The following is a 7616-nucleotide window of genomic DNA, read 5'->3' as shown; positions in this document are numbered from 1 at the left end:
TAGTTCTCAGCTCAGCCACAAACTCACAAGGGGGCCTGAGATAATCCACCCAATCAATGTCCTCGATCTGTAATGTGGGGCTGATTGTATTGCCCTCCTTACAGGGTTATATGAAAGGGTTTTCCTGTGTACTTTGAGTAGGGGGGCACTATCACAAAGCCAAAGCCTGTCCCCTCAAGCAGCCCCTCTCACTAACCTCCCTTGTTCTTTTCTAGGGCAAGAAAGTGTTTGTATTAAGCTGTGCCTGATCCCACAAACGCTGAGGCTGTCAGAATGACCACTGAATCAGAGACAGCTCAGGTGAGACTCTAGCTTAAAATCTGGGCCTAACACAACTTACTTGTATGCAATCTGGTACCCAAGATTCAGGATGATCTTGACAGGCTGGAAAACTGGGCTAAAACTAAGAAAATACATTTCAACAGAGATACACGTAAACTTCTGTATTGGGTAGGAAAAACCAAAGACATAATTATAGGATGAGGGGGACTTGTCTTGTCAGTAGTGCATATGAAGAGCATCTAGGGGGCTTAATAGATCACACACTGGACATAAGTCAGCAGTGTGATGCAGTAGATAAAAAGGCAAATGCGATTCTAGGCTGTATCCACAGAAATATGGTATCCGGATCTAACAAAGTGATGGTATCGCTTTGCTCTGGTTAGACCTCACTCTGAGTACTGTGCTCAGTTTTTGGCATGACAGTTTAAGAAGGATGTTGACAAGCTGTAACATGCTCAAAGGAGCAATTCAAAGATGGAGAGTGTCTAGAGGGTTGGACCAGAAACACTGGGACAAAATTAAAGCAAAAGATTTTTTGGCCAAACACTAGGAAGGACTCCCTGACAGAGTGGTTTCTTGGGGGAACAGGCTTCCTCAGAAGGTGCCGAGCTCTCCTTCCTTGGAAGCATTTAAGAAGAGGCTAGATAGTCACCTGCCACCAATGTGAATATATGCAGATTGGCAGAGGGAGGGCATGAAGGGATGAGCCTGTGCTGGGCTCTCTCACAGCACTCAGTACTGCAGTTCACTCCACCCTCTGTGGTGCAGCTACTGTCCAATCTGATTATACTCCACTCATCCATCCTGCCCCCTCCTTCTGTCCTCAGAGGCCTCCATTTAAACTAACATTAATAAATTAACCCACATTAGCAAGCAGAAAAGAAGCCTAAAGTATTTAAATACAAAACATTACAGATCCCCCACTTTTTCGTAGCAGAACACTGTCTCTCCCAGAAGGGCAGCATGTAGCATCCCTTTCGCAATGCAGTACCCCTTGGGAGTCTCTGCCATTGCCTCTGCTAAAGTCGGATCCTCTTCTTCCCTTTTGTCAGGCACACAATTGTTCTCCGGTCTGATGTCAACTCTCACGGACTTGGTCTTGACTTCCTGGTCTCTGATCACCCCTACTCAGTCTTGGCTGGACATCCACCTCAGATCACTCTCCATCACTGGCTGATCTCGTCTTGGTACTTGTTTCTGGGTGCCGGTCATCTGTTTTCTCGGGTCTGTGTACTTGAATCGGTTCACTTTTATCACCTGTTACTCTAGTCTGGTTATTTGTCACTGGCCATTAGTCAGCATGGGTTGCTCTGGTCTGGGAACTTTCCTCTGGTCACTGACCTACACCTCACACTGAGAAATCTGCAACAGTGTTCTCTTTGTTTTTTATGAGTGGCTACTAAAATTGCATTCATGGATACACCAGGACATTCTCTGTAATAATGCGTTGTTTTTTCTAATTGTTTGCAGCCATTTCAAAGAATGGTGGTCTCCTAATAATGTGTGTTTAGTGCCAAATATAATGCTTGGAGGGAGCCCATATGATGGCTAGGCACATTTTCTGAACAGGTGAATAGTTTTGCAATCTGTCATTTAGCTTACGGCTCAGATAAGACACATGATGTCTTAGACAATGTTGGTTTTGCATCAGAACTGCTCCCTGACTGGCATCAGTTGCTGTGATGAATTGCATAAAATACTCTGGGGCTCACAGCACAGGCTTCGATATGAAGGCCTCTTTTAAAGACTGAAAAGCCTCTTGACACTTCTCTGCCTACTTTACTGTGGGGTGGGTTGCCCTTCCTCATGAGGTTATGTAGGGGAACTGCAATCTCCCCAAAATTTGGGATGAATCATCTATAGATACCTTCCGTTCTGTGGAGTACACTCACTTGTTTTTTGGTCTGTGATATGGCTAGTTTCTTAATTGCTTCCTCTGTGTCCTATAACAGTGGTATGTTCCCACTTCCTATTCTGTGTCTCAGATATATGATTTCTGGTAACCCCAAGTGGCATTTGTTAGCATTTACTGTCAAGACTGCCTTTTTCAAAACAGAGATGTTTTTCTAAGTGTATGAGGTGCCCTGGGAAGTTTTTGGTGAATGTGGGTATATCATCAATGAAAGTCAGTGCAAAATTGTATAAACGCGAGTAGATCTTTGTTGCAACTGGCTGGCTGTGCCTTCTCCCTGTGAATGCACTGTTCTGATGCAGTGTTCTGGAATTCTACCCCAAGGTCCTAAATGTACGTTCCCATCGAAGTGTACATTCTGCTCAAGGCCAGCATGCCCACCCAGACTCACAATGACTGAAAATCCTGCCTAGGGCCCCCGCCCCTTACAGTTTGAGCTTCTGCCACTGACAACATTTTCTGTTCTTGTGGTTAAAATGTATTTCTTGTACTGGCCTGTGGTCCCTTGGAAGGGAAAGGCAGGAAGTAGAATATGAAAATAATAAAACTGCAACTTTGCAGTCACTCATGTGGGGGAGAACCAAGAAACCAGCCACCTTGAAACCTACATGCAACAGGAACAGTAAAAATGACAAACGTATATAAAATTAACCAATAATGTGCATGTTTCAATATATATCACATCTGCCCCATCTGAAGAACACAATAATGGTTTTGCAAAAAATGTCAAGGATTTCTTTTTTTTTTTTTAATGGAGGGGGCAAGGGGGGTGACCAAAGATCACGTGGTATTATACAGGGGATTGGTTGCACGTTTCCTGTCATTTGCTTTTTTCAGTCTCCTTGGCAGTCGAGTTCTACCGTGTTGATACCTGGGCACCACAGCCAGCCTTAGGGGCATCGGCAAACCCGGCAACCCAGCCATTTGGGGGTTAGTCAATTTCACTTCTGAGAGCGGTGGAGTCAGACTGAACTCTTTGGCATACTGTGCTGGCGGCCCCTCCAATGGTTTGCTGAGGGCGATGCATTCTGTCATCTCGAGCAGCTCCACAAAATGCACTGTTAGCTGGTGTGCCTGGAGGACAGGGGGCAAAAGTGTCACATCCAGGCCTTGTGCACTGTGCTCCAAAGCATTTGCATGCTCTCTCTGGCCACAGATGGCAGGAAGCGGGTCAACAGAGGCTGGGCTGGCGCAGGAAGAGAGAGTGTCCTTTAACATATCCAGGCAACCGAGCGTGGTTAAGGACGCTGATCGTTTCATGTGGGAAGGCGTGGTGAGGCCTGCTTGCTGGATCTGGGCCTCCATTTCCTTTGCGCATTGTTTCACTGAGCAAGGGCTGCCACTCATGTCTTGCATGCTGTCACTGCTGGCGCTGTGGGGGAGGCTGCAGCAAAGAGAGGAGGCAGCCATGGTTTCTGGAGCTGCCCCAGCAGATGGGTCTAGCTGACAGGGCATGTTTAAGTCCCCCAGGCTTCACTGTGCTAGGGCCCCCTTGCTCCTTCAGCGAAAGGTGTCCCCTCACTCCTCAAATGCAAACTGTCCGTTTCTAGCATAGCCCTGCAAAGGGGCAGGCTCTGGGTCTGAGCTTGTGCTGTCCTGCGTGACCCCCTTTAAGCAAACAAAGTGCTTGGGAGCAAGGCAATCTGAGTGCAGTGGGGGCGGACAGCTTACCTGGCTCACTAACAGTGAAGCTTCCGGGTCTGTCAATGCCCCAAAGTCCTCCTCCTCAAGACTCCCCAAGGAGAAGACAGCTTTCTTGAAGTCCCTGTGCTCCAGTCTTGAAGGCCTCAATAACAGTCAAGAGGATTTTCAGAGCATAATGGTGCATTGCAGTTCTCATCAACCATGGATGCTGCAACTATCACCTGGGCTTTCTCTGGCACCTCAGATTCATGGTTCTGCTCTGTTGCTGGGAAATCTGCTCCAGAGAGACTGGGCAACCTGGCCACATGGGTGTACTCGATAATCTCAATTCTCTTTGGGAGAAGGCAAGGAGCAGGGATCTTTTTGTGGCCTTCCATTGAAATCACTGTTCTTTGCTCTTTGGCCAACCCTGAGACCTCTGCATGAGAGCTCTCCAACAGGTCATCCTGAGGGGGAGAGACAGACAGCGCAGTGGGCTGTTCGGAACCCGTCTCATTCTTGGTGTACCCAACTCTTGCAGCCTCCTTATCCCTGGAGGTCTGGGCCAGCTCAGGAGATGGTTCTTCATCCTTGCCCTTCAAGGATGCATCAGCCGCTGCTGATTCGTTCTTGGAGTTCTTGTGGATGGGTAATGGCGCAACAGGGGAGGCGTGTTGGAGTTCCTGTTCCTGCCAGAGGCACTCCTCAAACCCCAGGGTGGCACGCTGCACAGAGCCTGGGCACCAGTTGGGCCCAGGATTCAGATGACTCTCCAGCGAGTCTTCTGTCAAGTTGTCACTCTCTTCCAGCTTAGCGCGAGGCATCTGTGGGACTGACATGCTTCCTTGATCCAGTTTCAAAGGCTCTCTGGCTGCCTCCTTTGGCAGCAAGCTGGCTCCTTCTCCATGCTCAGGTTTCCCAGGTTTATTGTCCCAGGCCCAGAAGTAGAATAGTTTTGTGGTCAGGAGGACTAGAGACTTGTCTTAAGGACAGATGCTTTGGCTGCCAAATTCTTTTCTCTATTCCGTTCACTCCAGCTGTGCCTGAAACAAACATTCAACTGGGTGGATGGACTCCTGGTCCAAAATTTGCTGACTGAAAGCCACTGAGGCAGACTCAAACTCTGGCCCGACCACTTTTAGGCCTAGCAAGCTTGATTAGGCAGACAGTTTCCCTGTTTATTGCAAAATTGCAAAAGCTTAATTTTAAAGAACTGTAATATTTGATAACCCTTTCTGCTACATCAGTGTAGCAGCAAAGAAAAGAAGAACTTGCAGCCTCAGAGCAACACAGGCCATCATGAGGGTGGGTGGAAAACAGGCAGAGACCCCATCCAAGAGATCTGGTGGGTGGCCTCAGGTTGAGGACCCCCTTCAAGGACCTGAAAGTGTCACTCACATCCTGATTGGTCATGTCCCAGTATGGCCTCTCTCAAAAGGACGTCACTTCCCACATCACAATGCCATAACTCCAGACATCGCTTGCTGAAGTGAATTTGTGGAAGGTGATGACTTTGGGAGCTGTCCATCGGATTGAGATATTCCCACCCCAAGGAAGAGATTCAGGGAATCTGTTGAGCAGCCAGTACAACCACGACACCGGACCCTGTTCCCACCCTCCTCAACAATGGAAAAGTCCTTGTTCTTGCTTCACTTGTGTTAATGCATCTGGGGCTATATCCTCCTTTCCCCACAAAGCTGGGAGTTCTCCCTCTCCTGCTCCCTGCTGCTTCCACTTCCTTTCCATTCCAGTACACTCCCCCCTCCAGATACCCCAGCTCCGGCTTCTTCCCCCACTATCCCTCATCCCCTCTATCCAGTCCTGAACCCTCTGACCTAATTGTAAGACACCATTCCCAGCCCAGAGAACTCTGTGGTCCTCTCTCTGCTCTTTGCCCAACTGCCCAGTATTTTTTATATATATACATTACATTTTTATATATATATATATCCATCCATGTGCATGTATATAAAGTCTCAGCACTTATTAGGGTTCCAGGATGAGTTTACATAGAATGAAGCAACACTTCCATCTTATTTGCCCCTAAAATGGGTCCCCACTGCGGTGAACTTTGACCCAGACTCATTCAGAAAAAATGACAAAAAAAAAAATATTTACACCGAAACTTTGTCCTGCACAAAAGGAAGTCACAGAAAGGGCAAAGTCCAAGAGAGTATACGGAAATCAAAAAAATCAAATGTCCCAGAATCCAGGCAACTAACGTGCTTGCCAGGACACTGACAGGGGCCAGAGAGATGGCTGAGGGCTTCAGGATGCTGCCAGGCCCCCATTTCCAGCTCCATGTGGGGGCAGCGTCATTGGAGGGAGTAACATGGATTTCAGCCTCCCAGGCATGCTGGCAATCTCCAGGTCCTGAGATTCACAAGATTTTATCAAGCAGGCAAACTCAAGGACTCCTTCCCCATTGTTACTGAAGCCGTAAGCTTTGATCACATCCTGCTGGATCTGAGTGGCCACAGGCAGCCAGGAACTGTAACATTTTGCCCATGTCATCCCCTGCTTGCTGGCTGAACACGCCCATTTTGTGATATCACTTCAGTTACCTCCCTTCCACAAAACTGTCCCTTCCTGTGAAGTCACTCTTGGCCCCATTTAAACTTAAAAAAACCCTCGCTTTCTGCCCCCCATTGTTTCACACATCACATCACTTGTAGACTAGTTGCTCAGTGAAATGCATGTTCCTGCAGGCTTGTGGTTCCTGCTGATGGCACCTAATGAGGGCCCAGAGGTTTACATTCCTGCCCCATCCATTTTCCTAATCTGCAAAGCAGTGGCATAGACCAATTAGTTAGCCTTAAAGGGGGGAAGCTACAAAAAGGAGAGCTTTACAATGGGTCTCAACTTCATATTTGTATAGTCTGGCATATAGCAATGTCAAGAAAACTTGTAAATACTAATTGAATGTAAACAAACATGGTAAACAAACCATTCTCTTAACATCCCTAACAAATGCAGGCAGAAACTGCTGTATTCTCTTCCCATATGAATGGGGAGTTTTCCCCAGCCAAAAGTGAAGAGCTTTGTCATCTCTTTATGCCATTATCTATAGTTTTCCTGTATTAGTCCAAAACATAGCCCTTTTAGAATGTAAAGAGTTAAGAACACAATCCATTTAAAAAGTCAGCTTTCACTCTGCTTGGTATGGTATACCAGCAAAACGGTGATAATGTTTAGCTGTATAGGTCAGATTATCTTTATGGCTTAAAAAATACTAGTTTGTGGGGGAGGGGAACCATGTGCTAAGTTTGGCTGCAATGAATGCAAAGTCCCAGCGATGCCAATGTTATAGGTACTTCATATTTAATATTTCTCTCTTAATATTTCTCCCAGGGAAACGTAAAGTGCTTAACTTGGCTGCATTGAGTTCTTCATTTCTTGTTGCTTATCAATCATATATCTGAATATGCTACTGTCAACTCTTATTCTGCTCAGCAAAAATCCGTTTTGTCATTCAATTGAGAATTTTTTTAGCATCCCATAATCGAAAGGATGGCTGCGTCTCTTGTTGAGATGTAAAAGAGAAATGTACCATTGGATTCATACTGATTTCATATTGGTCTTAATGGAACTTCTTAAAGGCTGGCACAGGAATTCCTTTTGACAAGGAATTTTTAAAACTCAGATTGAGGGCTGTTAACACAATGACCAGTGCACATTCAATTTGTATGAAACGTTGCCCTGTACATGTCATTTTCTTGCTTTGTGTATCCTCTGTGCACAGGATTACACACAGAGCCATTGCTGCACAGCACTGGACAAGAATGGGGAGGTCAGGATG

The 7616-nt window shown here is 46.5% G+C and overlaps 1 pseudogene; it reads right to left on the bottom strand.

Moving 5' to 3' along the window:
* Positions 1–2959: 2959 nt before the first annotated feature.
* Positions 2960–6120, bottom strand: LOC129346784 (protein phosphatase Slingshot homolog 2-like; annotated as a pseudogene).
* Between the last annotated feature and the right edge of the window lie 1496 nt (positions 6121–7616).

The sequence above is a fragment of the Eublepharis macularius genome, unplaced genomic scaffold (genome assembly GCF_028583425.1).
Source record: "Eublepharis macularius isolate TG4126 unplaced genomic scaffold, MPM_Emac_v1.0 Eublepharis_22, whole genome shotgun sequence".
Lineage (NCBI taxonomy): Eukaryota > Metazoa > Chordata > Lepidosauria > Squamata > Eublepharidae > Eublepharis > Eublepharis macularius.
The sequence above is the reverse complement of the archived record's forward strand: the minus strand, read 5'-3'. Positions and strand labels throughout refer to the sequence as shown.